This window comes from Emys orbicularis, chromosome 3, assembly GCF_028017835.1.
Source record: "Emys orbicularis isolate rEmyOrb1 chromosome 3, rEmyOrb1.hap1, whole genome shotgun sequence".
Taxonomy (NCBI): Eukaryota; Metazoa; Chordata; order Testudines; family Emydidae; genus Emys; species Emys orbicularis.
In genome coordinates this window covers 217110546-217129545 of record NC_088685.1, presented here as the reverse complement: position 1 = coordinate 217129545, position 19000 = coordinate 217110546, and the positions used below count along the sequence as shown (strand labels likewise).

Here is a 19000-nt window from a genome sequence, read left to right as displayed (position 1 = left end):
ATCGCCTCACACAATCCTCGCTTCTACAAATCTCGCGTTATTAGGGTTACAGTTAGCCTGACTCTTGCTAACAGAGAGCGTTTGCACTGAAATCCCTTTCAAATCCCTGTCAGTGCTTCTCTACTTCCACAATACTATCTCCATTAAATGCAAACATAATTATATCACACACAGCACCACTTGTGCAAAACACCAAACCTGTCACTCCCAATGAGCCCAGCAACTATTTCCACTTTGTAAACTGGCTTAACATATGAAAAGAAAAATTCCAGGAGGATTAGGCTGAAATCCATGAAAATCAAAACACACAATGCACTGCTCAAAATCAGCACATTGTCCACAAATTCAGGGAGAAACATCAATATTGCATGTGCAGAATTCATTTTAGCGGTTACATATATTACAAGCGAGAAATGCCAATGTTTTCTCCAAATAAAAAGATCCTTCATCTCAGTGAAGTCAGAACGTTGTCATTCACTACTGCTTTCCATGAAGCAGCCCACCACCTTCCATTATTAGAATATAACAACAATACTTAACAAAGCACACATGAGGAGACTATGACTGTCTCCCTCTGGTGGCTATTCCACATAAGAAGTACTGAGTCCACTTCTGTGACCCAAGAATCCCTCAATGACAACTGGGAAGGGGGGGTCACAGGAACGATTCTGGTATGTACATTCTGGTTCACCAAAGAATGTCATGTGAGGTCTTAAGAGAGAGCCAGGGTCACACTGGTCATTAATATCACTGTGAAATGTATGTATAGATGCTATATAAAGAGTAGGTTCAAAATAAGTTCTTAAAGGCTGTATTAAGACAGAGTTGACAAACTGCTCCTCTATCAGACAAAATACATTTATTTACTTGTCTCCCTATTGAGATGTAAATTAAACATTGTAAGGGAGCAAAATGGATATTGATTTACATACAGTCAGAGAAATGTGAAGTGAACGGGGGAGCAGTGTACAGAAAAAACAAGCAATGAGGGGCTGTCCTGTTTCTGAGCAGAGAAAATGAAACTTTGGGGGTATAAGTAGAAGGCAAGAAGACAGCCTCTTATCTTGCACCTAGGAAGTAAATGGGCAGTGCATTTATATTCATGAAAACAAGATCTCAGCCAGCCTTGGTTGAAATGCCGTGGAGGACTTTGGGGGCGGGGGAGATAAACTGCTTTAGACAGGAGGTTAGCCTGTTAAGTTTAGTCTCTAGAAAGTATGTTATGATTTTGTTTTATATGTAACCTTTTGTTTCCACTATCCTTATTTACTCTCTCTTGAATCTTTGATAACAAACGTATCCTTACTTTCACTATAAATGTATCTCAGTGCTGTGGTATGAAGCCAGGTGCTGATCCTGAGCTGAATCATCCAAGCTGATGTGTGCACTGTTCCCGTGGGGACAGCAGACGTTGTATTTCTGTGAGTGTCTGTGGGGAAGGTGCTGGACACAACAGGGGAATGCTTTGAAGGGCCTCGGAGACTGGGGTTCACCTATTGTTAACCTGCAAGGCAAGGTAAGGGCTGGCAGAGCCCAGAGGAGACTGCTTGGGTGACTCACAGGCTGGTAGTGCTCGGGAGCGGACACCCCGCTAAGCACAAACAAGTCTCCCTCACACTGGAGGCAGGGGAGTAACCAATGTCTCACCGTCCTGGGTATCCTGAGAGAGTGTCACAGCTTCAATAGCTGGCTAGCAGGGTTCTTCTCTTGGCACAAGCACATTCAGGGTTTGAACCCTGCTGATGGTACAAGCTACAGATGATTATGGCTCAGATGCTGCAGAACAATTAAGCATGTGGTTACGACCATCCATAATCAGCAAAGCACCTATGCACATACTTAGCTTTCAGCTTATACTTGCCTTGGAAAGGGAAGAATTTTGATTTGGCCAGAGGGACAGATCACCCAACTGGCCAAGGGAAGAATGTCCCCAGAGGAGGGGAACTGAGGTAGCCAACACGCACTTGACAGAGTGGTAAACCAGTCCCACTATCAATGCCCCAGTCCTGATTTGGATCTTTGGGCGCTAACACAATAATAAATAATAATATTACTATTACTGTGATTATTGTTTTTTACTTAAGTGCAAGCAACGGACTTGAGCACTTGGAAGTAAGAGTCCTCCAGATATCCTGTTTTATGTTTTCCCCGCCCAAGAGAAAACATGCATTTTCAGTCTAGTTTACTTTTATTTCAGATTAAGAAAACACCAAATATAAAATCCTCAAGAGACAGCGTGCACACATGCACTCACTCTAACGTTCTGCACACAGACTGATGTACAAAATGGCACCTGCTTCTGCCACAAACTGGGGGTTTCTTCTGCATATGAAAGTGAAGCATACAGAAAACAGAAGGATGTCTTCTCTCAGTGCCCAAGCGACAAATGCCACCTGCTGGGTTACTGCTGATGTTAACAGATTCTTTGATCTGTCACGAGGATGCCTTTACTGTCATTCTGAAGTTGCAACTCCTTGAAATGTAAGTAACCTGCTGGCGAGATGGTATCAAACACAGTTATATTGACTAAATTTAAGTTACTGTCTAGAGAGTTAATTACTGGTCCAGATTCACTTCAAAGTTCTTCTAGAAATTGACCCCAAATTAGCTATATCAGAGTCCTGCCTTATTTTTGCAAGACATAAAAATTCTCTGAATGCTGAGATTCAACATGTTCTCATCTTACAGGACTGACACATCAAGGACAATCTTTTCTGAGAATCACATGTCATCCAGGCCTGCAGTGAATTAAAGCCTCTGAACAAAAAACATTCTCTTTCTGAATGTCACAAACGATGCTTCATGAGACAAAAGAGCTATATCGTCAAACAGTTATAATGGAGCTAAACAAAAACAAACTCCTGCAAAGTGCAAGCAGCATGCTCCAAAGGTGTGGTTAGGCATCAGAACCTTGTGAAATTACTGAGGGTTTGATGTAAGTAGCATAAAACGGCAAAAGTAGTGAAAACATGATTTAAAAAATGACCTGAGATTCATTCTATCGTCTTGCCTTTTTTGCACCACTTCATTCATTAATCAATTTTCCCAATTAAAAGATTTTGGGAGCGTGGAATTGCCCCATTTTTTCCTGTGAAAAATAATTTTCACTAGCATAAGGGGCGACTTTTTCATGCACAATCGAACTTGAGATCCTTTGTTCTGTATTACGAAAATGAGGGAAGTGTGAATTGGCATTTTCACAATAGCTGCAACACCGTGCCTACACTGAGGGTGGGGTGAAAGGCTTCCACCATTCCAGTGCAGTTCCACCAGCAGTAGTGAGGGAAGTAACACACCAGTCTCTGGAACTTTACTGCTGCGTTTTCTGACTGTTCAGAGAAGATCAAGACAACACTGGGGTGAAAATACTGATGTTGGGTCAACAGTTGCTCTACTGGCCCTGCAGCAACAGCAGGAGAGTCATACAAAAACCTCGGCTTTTGATGCTGTATTGAAGCAAGAACAGGCATAGTTGTCAGGTGAGTGGGGACCAGAAGACTTGGATCTGACCATAGCAGAGTTCTGCGGAAATTCTGATCTGGCGCTGAACCGTGTGCCTTGAAGCCATCTCTACCTTTCAGTAAGGTCAGGTCTATACTTAAAAATTAGATCAACCTAGCTAAGTCGCTCAAGCCTGGGAAAGATTTTGCAACCTGTGCAACATAGTTAGGTCCACCTACTCTCTGGTGTAGACATGGCTAGATTGATGGAAGAATTCCATCACCCTAGCTACCGCCTCTTAAAAAGGTAGATTAACTACATTGACAGAAAACCCCCATACACTGGCTATCGCAGCACTGCGCCTGTAGCTGTGCCACTGTAGCGCAGAGACACCCTGTGAGCAAGCGAATCTTAAGACTGCCAGTCTCAGGCCTCCTGAAAGCTAAAGATCTTTTGGCTTCTTGCTTTACTGTACGAGAGTGGGACTCTCCAGAGAGTTACAACGCGGTGCTGGAAGGAGAAGAGACGTGCCCATTGTACCGTTCATTTGAATCACCTCAGTCTCCTGTGACCTGCCCCAGGTCACTTCTGGCCGCCCAGAAGAGAAGTCTCATTTCCCGCTCATAGGGATGTTTGCTGAGATCATTCTGAGACTGCACATAAAGCTTCCAGCCCAATGACCCAGCTGTTCTGTAAGTGCAAAACATTCCTGCCTGTGAGAGGCAGCAGGCCTCACAGCAAGAGCTCAGTTAAGTGGTGGAGCTGGTAAGCAAGGGTCCTTCCCAGCCCTGGAATGGGGAAAAAAACAGGGCTAGCTTGTGAGTGTCACAGGTTGGAGGGATGAGCAAGAAGCTGTTCCCCCACAAAATGGGGCTGGGTCACTGCGGGGAGCAATGCTGTGATGTGCCCCCCGAGCAGGCAGCAGACCAATCCACCAGGTAATAGCAGCTTCTGAGATCCAATCTGCCTGGTGCTCTGCCTGGGGCAGCACAGCTGTGCAACACCTCCAGTCTAGGGTGTGGCTTCCCAGAACTCTTCTAGCCCTTTCACTAAGCCCCTGTGCATGCACTCCCTTCAACGCCCACGGGTCTAACAAGTGAGGAGCTGGAATAAATGGCACAAAGGAAGCAGCACGGGGGCTGATTTCCTTTACACCTTCTTTGGGCTCCTCATTGTTTAAATTATGACAGCACAAATTCCCTCATTCAGGAGCAGAGTGGACAAAAGTTGATCTAGAGCACTCTAATAGTGCAAGGAAGTCCATAAGTGTGCAAGGCGAACCTGCTTACACCACCCACCCGTCCACTCTGAATCTGACCTCCTGACAACAGTGCTACCCCTGGCTTTTGGCATAAACTTCATACTGCATAGACTGTCTTAACGTGGCATTCAAACATTAAGGAATGCCAAGAACAAATATTTTTCGCACACTATTTACAAACTTCACCACTAAAAAATGCATTTGACAATGTTCTATAAAGAGCAAAACATAAGTGACTGCATTTATGCCTGACGTGGTACTAAATAACCTGAAATAAAGATTCGATTGCCAAATACCATGGATTAGACTAAAAGCCAGCAGGCATTATGGCATCTCATGAAAAGCCTTTCCCCCTGAAGTTACAAATGTATCCAGGCAACCTGCTCTCCTTGTCTCTTGTAAAGTATTTCATAGCTGTTTGCCTTACAGCTGCGGAGCATCAACATGAACAAGGAGGCAACAGACCAATACGACAGGTTTTTTTTTGCTGTCAGATAGATCTGAGGTCAAAGTACCAGCGTGCAGTCTATTTCCAGAAGTACAGCTGAAGCAGTATATCGGACATAGTTTATATTTACTGTGGAATAAATGAAACAATCACAAGTGTATGCAGTGTAGTTGTAGCTATGTAGGTCTCAGGATATTAGAGAGACAAGGTGGTGTGGTAATGATCTGTTATTGGACCAACCGCTGCTGGTGAGACAGACAAGCTTTGAGCCACACGGTGTGGCTTGAAAGCTTGTCTCTCCCACCAACAGGAGATGGTCCAATAACAGACCATTCCCTCACCCACCTTGTCTCTCTGCTATCAAAAAATGAACATATTAAACCTAAACTCTTTGACTAAAACACTGTCTTTGTTAAAGACACCGACTCATTAAGCCTCCTAGCAACAGGATGCTAAAACATGTTCGCAGGCAGAAAGTAAACAACAAATATTTGTTAATGGTGAATTTTAGACCAAAGGTGGTTCTTTGCGCAGTGGGGTCTGGTTCTGAGAAACACAGGAAATCAAACCTGCTACTCCAATGACAGAAGAAAAAAATGTCAACTTCTCCTTTCAGTTACCAAGGAGACTATTTAAACAGAGCTAAACAAAGGGGAGTAGACTGGCTGCCAATAATGTGAATGTGGAAAACCACCCCAGTGCTTTGTGACATGTTTTTTATTTGTGTGATGAGCAGGGGAAAGAGGAGAAGCTCCCTTCCAACCACATGCTCTTAGCCACTGCAGCGTGACAGTAACACTCACCACTTCTTTAGTAAAACCAGACAGATTCAAAGAAAGGGAAAGGCCTCCAAGTCAGACTAGGCATGTCAATGGGACTTGCACTCCTAAATCCATGGGTCGTTGTAGAAACACAACCCTGAATTTCCCATTACTCCTCTGGTAGCCGATTATTACACGAAGACCTCAAGTGATAGGAAGTCTAAAGAACGAAGAGACTTGGTACACAAGAGCTGGTGCAAACAAAGGGCCCTTTTGTTCCATCTGCCAAGCAGCCTGCAGGAATATGTTCAAACCAATCCCAGTGGCAGTGAACTGACAAAAACAGGCTAGGCTGGGGCTCCCCAACATGCAGGTAGCAGGTGTGCTGGCAAGCGTGACTGCTGCTCACAAAAGGTATGATAGCATTGGAAAGGATGTGGGCTACCCAGAGAGTAGAGTGAGCATGTCTACGGGATATCTGCTGTGTGATATGTCCTGCGGGCTGCCACACATCCTCTGCATAATGCAGTGCCGTGCCTTGGACAGCAGCATGAAAGCACGCACTATTGGTAGTGTAGACAGGGACTCTGAGAATAAATGGAGGGTCAGCACTGGCCAGCTAGACCCTCACAGCCAGGACGTGTATGTGATTGTGGAGATTCCCACATAGACCCTGTGTGCCTCAGTGATCCACCTAGCATTGGAAATAAGTCAGGCATAGAGCTGTGGCCACCTCAAAGCAGCCAGCAGGGATCTCCTCCTGAGAGCTGCATGGCTGGAGTGTTGTAGCAGGGAGTGAGCAGGATTTGGGAGTACTAGGAAACATAATGGACAGGAGAGAGACAGAGGGATCCCACAGATCCAGTGATGCTAAGCACAGCAGGACAGGCATGTGCCGCTATCCCACCACTGTCTCCATAGCAATGCCTGGGCGCACACTGCATGTGCATCACAACCCTGAGATCCTTTGTTTCCCGAGGCTTTGAGCAGGAGGTGGATTAAGCACAGGGTACGTAAGTTCAGGGCAGATGGATTATTATTAGTTCTGAGAAGAAGAGTTCATTACTAATTTGCCCACGTTTTATTGTACGTGCCCCTACAGAGAAAGAGCAGGAACATTTAAAAAACACTGGAATAAATAAATCCTGCCATTGGAGTCCTCTGAGTGGTTTCAGCCCCAAATAAGGCAATCGTTACAGCTAAGGTCATCGTTTGGTGCTCTTAGTGTATGCTTATCTTTTTTTATAAAGGTCATCAGAGGAGATTTCTCTGCCGAAAACGAGCTCAATCTAGTTAGCTCCGCTGCTAACAGATGATTTCCCTTTGTGGTCAGCTCAGCAGCATTAGTCTCTATAAGCGCTGAAGATCAATTGATATATAAAATCCTAGCTCCAACATCATAGCCAGGCCTGCAGAGAGTCACACACACTGGGACAGTTCTGGCTCGGAATCACCCTAGCAGGAGTATCCACGGCTCCGTTCCAGAGAGGAAGCTGCATCGGTTTACTCGAGGCAGTGCTACTCCTCACCAGGAGCACACGCCAGGGATCACGGGGCATTAACATCTCTAATTCTACCTGGAGGCCTACATTTTCCAAAATGATTTTGAGTGCCCCAGTTTTGGGCATCTTTAAGGGCCTGACTTTCAGAGGGCAAGTGCTTAGGACTTTCTGCCAATCAGGACCCTTTAAGATGTCTCAAGTTGCGTACCCAAAATCACTGTTTTCAGTTGCGTATAACTTCGCCACACTCTAACCATGCACAGTGAATTTTTCTATGCCAGGTGTCTGCCTCAGGCTGATTTTTTTTCTGGAAAGGTTTCAGCTAAAATGGTCCAGCCATTTCCGAGAACAAGCTTAGGAAACAATACGCTGTTTTGCCCATGTTAAAAAAAATTGCTTCCAACATTTCATTGGGAAGCTGCAGTGCCTTGATGCTTTGGAGCAGGGATTGAAATTTGGCATCATCCCTGTGAAAATCCCTCATGCCAGGGATGTGCCTTGTGCTAACCCTGTGAAAATATGCCCAAGCATGAGCCTTGGAAAATCTCAGTTTACACATGCTCAGTAAACATGAGTCTGGCAGCTAAATTTCTCCAAAGATTCCAGCTGCATTGAACATGCTCCATCCCCTCACAGCTCCTACACGTGCCCAGATTGCCCATGCACCCCCCCCCCCACCCATATCTGAGCATGCTCCAGGCTGGGATGCAGAGGCTGAGCCATGGTCTACACTACAAACGTAGGTTGGTATAACTATGTCACTCAGGGGTATGGAAAATCCACCCCCTGAGTGACTCAGTTACACTGACCAGACTCCCAGGGTAGACAACACTATGTTGATGGGAGGACTTATCATAGAATCATAGAAGATCAGGGTTGGAAGAGACCTCAGGAGGTATCTAGTCCAACCCCCTGCTCAAAGCAGGGCCAACACCAACTAAATCATCCCAGCCAGGGCTTTGTCAAGCCGGGCCTTAAAAACCTCTAAGGAAGGAGATTCCACCACCTCCCTAGGTAACGCATTCCAGTGCTTCACCACCCTCCTAGTGAAATAGTGTTTCCTAATATCCAACCTAGACCTCCCCCACTGCAACTTGAGACCATTGCTCCTTGTTCTGTCATCTGCCACCACTGAGAACAGCCGAGCGCCATCCTCTTTGGAACCCCGCCGTCAGGTAGTTGAAGGCTGCTATCAAATCCCTCCTCATTCTTCTCTTCTGCAGACTAAACAATCCCAGTTCCCTCAGCCTCTCCTCATAAGTCATGTGCCCCAGTCCCCTGACCATTTACGTTGCTCTCCGCTGGACTCTCTCCAATTTGTCCACATCCTTTCTGTAGTGGGGGGCCCAAAACTGGACACAATACTCAAGATGTAGCCTCACCAGTGCCGAATAGAGGGGAATAATCACTTCCCTCAATCTGCTGGCAATGCTCCTACTAATGCAGCCCAATATGCCATTAGCCTTCTCGGCAACAAGGGCACACTGCTGACTCATATCCAGCTTCTCATCCACTGTAATCCACAGGTCCTTTTCTGCAGAACTGCTGTTTAGCCAGTCCGTCCCCAGTCTATAGCAGTGCCTGGGATTCTTCTGTCCTAAGTGCAGGATTCTGCACTTGTCCTTGTTGAACCTCATCAGATTTCTTTAGCACAATCCTCCAATTTGTCTAGGTCACTCTGGACCCTATCCCTACCCTCCAGTGTATCTATCTCTCCCCTCAGATTAGTGTCATCCGCGAACTTGCTGAGGGTGCAATCCATCCCATCATCCAGATCATTAATAAAGATGTTGAACAAATCCGACCCCAGGACCGACCCCTGCGGCTCTCCGCTTGATACTAGCTGCCAACTAGACATTGAGGCGTTGATCACTACCCGTTGAGCCCGACAATCTAGCCAGCTTTCTATCCACTTTATAGTCCATTCATCTAATCCATACTACTTTAACTTGCTGGCAAGAATAATGTGGGAGACCAAATCAAAAGCTTTGCTAAAGTCAAGATAGATCACATCCACCGCTTTCCCCATATCCACAGAGCCAGTTATCTCCTCATAGAAGGCAATCAGGTTGGTCAGGCATGACTTGCCCTTGGTGAATCCATGTTGACTGTTCCTGATCACCTTCCTCTCCTCCAAGTGCTTCAAAATGGATTCCTTGAGGACCTTCTCCAGGATTTTTCCAGGGACTGAGGTGAGACTGACCGGTCTGTAGTTCCCCTGATTCTCCTTCTTCCCTTGTTTAAAGATAGGCACCATATTTGCCTTTTTCCAGTCGTCCGGGACCTCCCCTGATCGCCACCTACACCGATGGGAGAAGCTCTCCTCTGGCATAGGCAGCATCTTCACTCAGTGCTAGAGTGGCACAGCTGCAGTGCTCTCAGCGCAGAGATGCCCTGAGCAGTGTTTTCTCTGCAATTGCTGCTCTGGGCTGATGTGGCTCAGGGCACCCGGACTGAGAGCAGAGGCACCGTGGAGGAGGAGGAGGAGGAGGAGGAAGTGACCTGACGCGAACATAGAGGGCGTGGAAGGGGGAGAGGGGAGAAGTGGGAAGCGATGCAGAATTGGGGTGGGAGGGAGGGACAGGAGCAGAGAGGGGCAGAAGCTCAGGGCAGGGAAGAGGAACAAGGGAGAGGACACAGGAGGAGAAGGAGCTGGGGCTGGGGAGGATAGGAACCGAGGTGGGGGAACATGGGCAGGCGTACGAGCTGGGGGTCAGACAGAAGCCAAGCAGGGGGAACAGGCAGGAGCTGGGAGAAGGACAGCAGCAAGGGAGGGACAGGAGCTGGAAAGGGGCAGAAGCTCAGGGCAGGGAAGAGGAACAAGGGAGAGGACACAGGAGGAGAAGGAGCTGGGGCTGGGGAGGATAGGAACCGAGGTGGGGGAACATGGGCAGGCGTACGAGCTGGGGGTCAGACAGAAGCCAGGCAGGGGGAACAGGCAGGAGCTGGGAGAAGGACAGCAGCAAGGGAGGGACAGGAGCTGGAAAGGGTGGCCATAGGAGCAGAAGGGCCTGGGGAGAGACTGGAGGGACAGGGGCAGAAGGGTCTGTGCCCACTAGAGAACACTCCCCTCCAGAACCTGGACTGGAACTCGGGCTTCCTCAGTCCCAACATTAACTAGCTATGAAACCCTCTGGCAACCTGTGTGTGCTCTAGTGGCAGGTCAGCACAGCAGATAGTCTTCTACTGCTACCACATATGCCGTTAGCTCAAGTGGCTGAGGACTACTCTGTGGGTCTGAAGATCCCAGCCCTGCTGACGATGCATGTGGGGGGTTAATATACTTTCACTTGATGACATTTTTTTTTCAATGTTTAAGTGACCAAAAAACAGGAAATTTTACCCAAACCCAACCACCCCACAACAACTCACCCACCCATCCTACGTTAAAAGAACATTATTGAGCTTGCAAAGTCAAGCACTTAATGCCGGAATGGAAATGCCAGAAATTAGGCTGTCTGTGGATTGTTCTTTAGGTGCACATCATTAGCGGGGGGTCCCAGACAGCTGCAGTCTCTGCTCCTCAAGCGTCTAGACTTGGGTGTCAGGAGGAGCTGGGAGAGGAAAACACCCCTCCTCCAAGGCAAGACAGGCCCTTTAGCCCTCGAGGGACCCTGAGGGATGGGGAAAGAGCCCCTCCAAGAAGGGAGAGATTTGACGGAATGGGGGAAGAGGCCAAGGACCCCCATGGGCCACAGGGCCTTATGCAACGCCATGGAAGGCTATGGACAGACGCTCACTGGGCTCCCTTCATTTCAGCCTGCTGGCTTGTCTCTACTGCCCTTCCAGCTGCCCTTGGAGCTCCCAGTTGGAGGGAGGGTAAACGAAACAAGGACACTATCTCCCCCCAGATTTTCCTCCCCCCTCACTGCAGGCTGGGAGGGTGTATCCTTTGCTGTGAGGAGATCTGGGGGGTCAGACGATGAAGGTTTGTTTCCCTGCCAGCAATGCCATAGAGAGAAATACTGGACGAAGAGACAAAGCTTCATACCGAAGTAAATTAATACAACTCCCCATTTTAGGGCTATTAGTCACGGTCAGTCTCCATGCTGTTAATTTTCGTGCGCACATGGGTTTCTGCTAATCGCTGTGAGAACGACAAGCTCTTTAAAACAATATTGGCATCCTTTCTTGTTAGCTCATGCTGTGGGGATGTGATGATGTGCATGTTAACGAAAAGCTGGAATTAGGACAGATGAGGACTGGACTGACATGTCACACCCACAGGCAGACACACAAAACAACTAGCAAACTCAAGGATGGAGTCGGTAGGTCTCCTCAGAATCCAGATCCAGGTATTGAGTTATACGGGTGACCCATGCTTTATCAGAGTAGCTCTGTGCTTGTAACAGGACACCCTGCGAACATTGCAGCAGCAGGTACTGAACCCCAAAGTTCTGGATCTAAATGCCTGAACTCCCTCTACTGCCCCAGCTAAAAGAACTGCTGGTGGGAAGCCTCTCCCTGTGCCCCCTGAGCTATAAGATTTGTTAGCTAAAAGGCTGCAGCCAACTCCTATGTTTTGCATCATACAGCCACTAGAGGGGACAGAGATCCAGACTGAATTAGCTTGGGTTACATCGGTTAGTACAGCCTGAAGAAGAGCTCCGTGTAGCTCCAAAGCTTGTCTCTCTCACCAATCACAAGATATTCCCTCACCCAGCTTCTCTCTCTAGTATCCCGGGACCAACACACCTACAACCCAGTGCACACACTAAACTATGGTACAACTCTCCTATCCTCCTACCTGCAGCGTTTTACCATCTCACTGGGAGCACCAGGAAGTTTGAGGGGAACGGAACCCATCTGTCAGTTCATCTCCTCTGCCTCCACACCCCCCCAGCTGTATGTACATGCAGCTTGCCTTGGCTTTACCTGCACAGGTGCAGACTAGATCCCCTCCTGCCAGCTGCTCTGGGTGGGCAGGGTGCGTGCAGGCACATGTGGTCACCGTGCAGACTTGAGGCCAAAGTGCATTTGGCTCATACATCCCCAATAGCAGGGATACAGAGCCGGCATTTTACCCTGGCAGCTGGCATGCTGGAGCATCGCTCCAGCTCGTTCCCTTGTCCCGACACACAGGGGGCTACAATTTAAACAATGGCCCATAGTTTTGGGTGCCTGTAATTTTGGGTGCTCAGTCTGAGACACCCGGGTGGTTGCTTGTCAGTGAGGCCGAGCTCCCTGACTCCATACAGGATAGGAAATAACAGACGGTCCCATAAGGTGGTAGGCATGGAACATCAGTTCTGCAGCCCTGCCCGTATAGGGCCAGATTCAGCAATCAGTCCCTACTGTGGGCAGCACTTCAGCACATACTTAACTTTCACTGCGACTTAAACATGTACTCAACTGCTTTGGCGAATCAGGGCCATGCTGTAATTGGCTTAAGGCAGAAAAGTCCCCTCCAGTGCCTGGCTGCAGTTTAGAAAAAACATGTGGTGAAGATCCTACTACAGCAAGTAATTGTGATGTGTTAGGCATTGATTCAGGAAGGCACATAAGCACATCCTGAAATGTTGTTTTGTACTGGGATGTTTTCCTAAATTGGGACTTTACACACGTACATTTTGTTATCAGACTGATCTGTGAGGGGCTTGAATACTTACCACTCTACCTTCTTTTAACTGGTTAGTTCCATATTTTTGAACGCATAGGGTTTTATTAAATTAATATTCCATGGTATTTCTACTGTACATTTCAACTTCAATGTTACCTAACTGGCTTAAAGAGGCACCAACCTGAAATCTAATCAATTTAAAAAAAGAGTTAAAAGTACAGTAGTTGCTGCTTTTATGTTTTCTTTTTCTCTATTAACTCCCTCCTGTTGCTGTTTGAAAGACCCATATGGAAAACATCTGTAACTGACTAAGGCCTGGTCTATGCTCCCAAGTTTGTCCGCATAACTATGTCGGTCAGAGGTGTGAAAAACCACATCCCACCATGGACATAGCTCTGCTGGCAAACCCCTCAGCATAGCTGCAGTTGCAGCTATGCCAACAGAACAGTGCTTCTGTCAGCACAGCTAACAGCACGGGGAGGTGGTGTTACTATGCCGACAGAAAAACTCCTTCTGTTGGCATAAGCTGTGTCTACGCTAGGGAGCTCTGCGGGTATAGCTATACTGGTGAAGCATGGAGCGTAGATAGGGCCTAATTAAATGACTGCTCAGGGGAGTTAATGATTTGACAGAAATTGTTCTGAAATTCACAAATGGGCGGGGGAAGGGGGGGAGAAGAGAGACATAATTTTGTCCAATTTCTTTCAGTTCTAGTAATATAAGGTGCTGATGGTACATATTGTTCAAGAAAAAAAGTGTGTTCTTTTAAAAAAAACGTACTAAAGATTATTATCTATTACTAAATCAAGGAAATAAAAATCTAAGTCTAACAGGAGGAAAAACAACAACAAAACGCATGACGACACTATTAGAAAACAAATGACCAAAACATCCACTTAGGACACAGAGACTTCCTTCTGTATTCTGCAGTTATTCCTTTTCAAGACTCATTCGTTTTACCTCAAGCATTGGCACATGCCATAGTGGTAATAGAGAATTAAATCTCTGCATGATGCTCTGTTCAAAGAATCAGTTCAGATCACACTACGATGCATTTTCAAAACTTCCAGTGAAAGCCAGAGATCTGCTGAATTAATTAAGCCAATTAATCACAACTTATTACCCATAGCTATTATATGATTAAGTGTTATTATCACAGGGTACATTCACCACGAGGGCGCCTCCACCTGGCTACTCTGGGGATTGCCGTCTTCCTGGTCTGATGCCCCTTTCTGCCACTCATTGCATGCCCTGCTGCCTCTCTCTCTCTCCATGACTTGGCCCTCTGGCCAGTTCACCATAGCCCTCCCCTTCCAGGGTATCAGAGACTCTCCATAAGAGCCACTTCAGGCAGTCTTCCCATTTGCTGCCCAGATGATACCATTTTCCTCATGGCCCACCCTCTGCTCTGGGTTTTGGCTCAGGGACCCCCCAATCAGCAGCCAAGGTCCATACCATCTTAAACCTTGCTGCCCTTTCCCTGAGCCTGTCCTATACCCTCTCTCCTAGGTTGCTTTATGTTCTTGCCTCTTTAACATCCAGAGCAGTGGTGGGCAACCCGTGGCCCATCAGGGTAATCCGCTGGCGGGCCACCAGACAGTTTGTTTACATTGATCATTTACAGTCGCGGCCACCCGCAGCTCCCAGTGGCCACGGTTCATCGTTCCTGGCCAATGGGAGCTGTGGGAAGCGGCACGGGCCGCAGGGACTTGCTGGCCACCGCTTCCTGCAGCTCCCATTGGCCGGGAACGGCAAACCGCGGCCACTGGGAGCTGCGGATGGCCGTGCCTGCGGACGGTCAATGTAAACAAACTGTCTGACAGCCTGCCAGCGGATTACCCTAATGCGCCACATGTGGCCCACAGACCGCAGGCTGCCCACCACTGATCCAGAGAGTGGCTACACGTTCCCTCACTGCAGCCCCTGTCTGCTGCCAGCTTCCTGGCTTTCTCCTCTCCCTGCCTCTTCCTGCTCAGCTCTGTCATCATTCAGGGGATTCCTTAGGCCACCTAATTCCCTGTTAACTAGCCCCTTCCAGGCTAATATGTGGATGAACACCCCATCTCAATTAGAATCCAACCCCCCGCCCAACTCTATCATGTGTCTATGCATTTATTATAAACCACCTTGTGTTCCTTTAATAAACACAAGCAGCTGCTGTTTGATCTTCTTGGTAGATCTTGCCACAGTATGACTATTTATGTTGCAGTAGCACCCAAATGTGGTAGGTGCATTCAAGCATAGAGACATGCTCCCTGTCCCAAAGAGCCTACAGGATGACAAGGGGAGAGCTACAATTATAAATTATCCCATCTCCTAGAACTGGAAGGGACCTTGAAAGGTCATCGAGTCCAGCCCCCTGCCTTCACTAGCAGGACCAAGTACTGATTTGCCCCAGATCCCTAAGTGGCCCCCTCAAGGATTGAACTCACAACCCTGGGTTTAGCAGACCAATGCTCAAACCACTGAGCTATCCCTCCCCCCCAATGGGGGAGGGTTGAATAGGAGGGTTACATGGTTATGTAGTTGTTCTGCCCATGATCTGTTGCAGAATATGTTCCCCAATAGGTGCAGAATTTCCCCCTCCTCCCGGCTGTACAGAGCAAAGGGCCCCCATACCTAAATCCACTCCTTCCTCACAACCCACACTCTCCTTTCTCACGGCCCAGACGCCCCACTCGCCATTCCTTTCCCTCCACCTCACCCTGCTCCCTGCCCACCAGTCACTCTTTGTACAGCCCACCCCCAGGAAAGTTACGCTGCTGTCATTCCACACCTTCCCCTCCACACCCCTTCCCCTGCAGCACTCCTGACACCCCAGCTGTGAAGACTGGTCCCGGTCCCCAACCCTGATCACCCAGCCCCCGGTCAGGCTGCCTGCATGGCCGGACAGTGGGAAAGGTCTCTCAGACACAGCCAATCCACAGGCCCTAGGGATTCTGCTACATCTGGTCCCTTACCATCCCTGGGGAAGGATGGCTTGCCCCCTACCCATGGCTGGTGGAGTTTCCAGCTCCCATGGAGATGCTCCTGCTTCAGCCCAGGAGGGCTGCTGGGGAGGCTTGAACCCTGCTGGTGTCTGGCGGGGGAGGGCAGAGGGTTGGTCCCAGCTGAGCTGCTCTCCTCCCCACACACTGTTTGCAGTGGTTCTGGCAGCTGCTTAGCCCACCCCTCGGGGCTCTTCTCCCCTCATCCCACCCTGCCAACGTAGGGGCCTGGGGGAAGGGCTGTGGTACGTGAACCAGGGCCGTGGCTGCTGTCCCCCCCCATATCTGCTGTGGCATTATGCCCCATATTCTTCATAGAGATATTATTTTGATATGATTATGGCATAACTATGATGCACTTTATGCAAAATAGGTCACGTGAGATATCATTGAAAAGGTTATGATTCTCTCAATATGATTATCCTATTTGTATGCCTGTATCATTTTGGTATCTGAAGTTAGGAATATTGTCTATGCATCTATTACAAATATGTTTACACCTGGGGAATGCCCACTGACAGAATGCAATCAGTCTAGACGACTGGCTGGAAAGCCCATTAGGGAAAACAATAGGTCTTTGAAGATGCTAATCTCCCACCAGGGAGCCTTCCTGGGGACATTGCAAACATCCTCAGTCTCATGGCTGCTATGGCTCTACAGAGACATGTGACCAAGTCACCTGGTACTGGACTCCATCTTGGGATACCAGTGTTTTTCCACTAAAAGGCGTGGGAACCAACCAAGCCTGGAGACAAAGGGTTCCCACCCTATGCAAAAGGTATTTAAGGCAAGGCAGTGACATCATTGTGGTTCTTCTTCACGAACTCCCCGCCCAAGATGACTGCTGGAAATACCTGAGGAAGGACTGAACTGGGTGAAGGGCTGAACCCAGGCTAGAGGGATTTCTAGTCTGTGAAAGGAATATCTGGAGTTTTAAGCTGCAAGCAAGAGCAGTTTGCCTTCAATCTGCAATCTGCCTAAAACAACATTTAGGGTGAGAATTTGCTACTTGTATCCAATTTCTTTGGTATATTAAGCTTAGATTGTGTGTTTGTTTTATTTGCTAGATAATCTGCTTTGATTTGTTTGCTATCCCTCATAATCACTGAAAATCTACTTTTGGTAGTTTTTGTTTGGTCTAAAACCAGTGTGTGGAAATCATAACTCGGGACAGAAAACTGTGTATATCTTCCTCCACATTGAGGGAGGGGGCGAATTTCATGCACTTATGCTGCACAGTTCCCTGTGTAGCGCAAGATGGTATAATTTTGGGTTTACGCTCTGGAGGTGGGGGTGGGGTGCGCCTTTGGAACTGGGAGATGCCTTAGCTGAGCCTTCCCATGCAAATCTGATCTCCGCATTTGTGTGTGTAGCTGCAGCGGGGTGTGTCCCTACCAGCATGTGTGCTGGTAAAGCGCAGTCTGATCCTGGGCAAGGGCTTGGCAGGCTGCACCGCAGTGCAGTATAGAGGGCGCCCAGGCTGGTGGGTCAGGTGGGCTCAGTGGTACCCCAGTTCCAGGCAGCACCCCGGAGGGGGTGGGGGAACCCGTCACACCTGCTACGAAAGCTGCTGTGCTGACAAGCATTACGAACAACAGGATGCCATGCGGCAGTGCGGAAAGCCATCAAAGGGCACGTCTGCTTGCCGCACAGCAGCTGTTTGTCATGTCAGAGCAGCAGTCTGGTCAGCTCCACTCACTCTTTGCTCCCCCTGTGCTATGGGCCTCAGCAGGCAGTGGGGCTCAGCTCTCTCTCCTCTCCTTTACAGGCTGGGCTCTGCCAGGCCGACCTGACCGGATGAAGAGAACTGTGCTCTCACACAGCGGCATGTGTGCAATTGCCATTGGCGGAACTATGTCGTGTACCGAGAACAACATTATCTTGGGCCTAAAGTCGTCACTCAGGCAAAGCTCCCAGGGCCTGATCCACGTCCCACTGAACTCAGTGGAAGACTCCTGTTAACTTCTTTGAGTTTGGACGAGGTGCCCACAGCAGCGTTGCTAACTCTTGTGACTTTACTGCCATTCTTGTGATATTTGGTGTTTTTCTTTAAAGCCCCAGTTTCTCCCACAGCAGACCAGTCCCAGGCTGTTTTGGGTGGCAGCACTGAATCCCTGATGCACCATAGACCGCACCTAAACCAGCCCCACTTCATCACCTATGCTGGGGCCTGCTGAGGGGGCAGAGCATAGGACTTCAGCCATGCTTGCTCTAGAGAAATTCTTCCCTAATCCTGGCAGTGCCTGTCTGGTCCTTAGACACGGCTGGAGAGGTGTGCAAGAGGGGGTGGGGCCACACTCCCTCCCAGTGTTCTGAGCAGGGAAAGCTGAATGGCTCCAGTAAGGGGGCAGATGAAAGGCTATTTATTATTATTAGGGAGGGTTGCTTTTGAGTTCTGTGGACCTCTTTCTTCTCTGCAGCTCCATCAGCCCCCAACAGCCTGAGAACTGAGTGCCGGGCAAGAATTATAATCAAATTGAGATCTCCCAGATGGCAGGGCTGGAGCTGCCATGGGCTGACTCTCCAATTTATTTTCGTCCCAATCTTGGATGAAAGAGCTGGCAGAAAAGGCAGCTTTTCTAAAAGAGGGGAAGTGATCTTTCGACCTCCTGCTCATAAGCACATGGCCATCCAGACAACGGCTGCCATTTCAGGACCTCTCCCAGAGTACAACAGCGGAGCTCTCGGCGATGGCTCTTGTGCATAAACAGATGGGGGCTCTCGTTATATGGCAAGGAAATCTGATTGGTTGCAGCGTCATTGTTTCCTCCTGTTTCCTCAGCCATTGTCTGATTATTTGTTGGAGTGCTCGGGAGGACAGGGGGCAGAGGAACAGCCAACATTCCCAATCACAGCATCACGGGGCCAGAATCAGAATAATTACTATGCTGCTCCTGAGGTCTGGCTCTACCTCCCTTTATCCCGCCCTGTTCTGTACACTGGAAGCTGGGATTTCCTTATGCAGCCATATAAGGAGAAAATCATAATAATTAAACTAATTTGTTCAAATCAATTTCTTTGGAAAATGAGGGAGAATCAG

At 48.3% G+C, this 19000-nt stretch overlaps 1 protein-coding gene across 19 annotated transcripts in view; it reads right to left on the bottom strand.

Moving 5' to 3' along the window:
• Positions 1-19000, bottom strand: part of SLC8A1 (solute carrier family 8 member A1) — a 285766-nt gene that overhangs the window by 99320 nt on the left and 167446 nt on the right. The gene's annotated exons all lie outside the window — the stretch shown is intronic.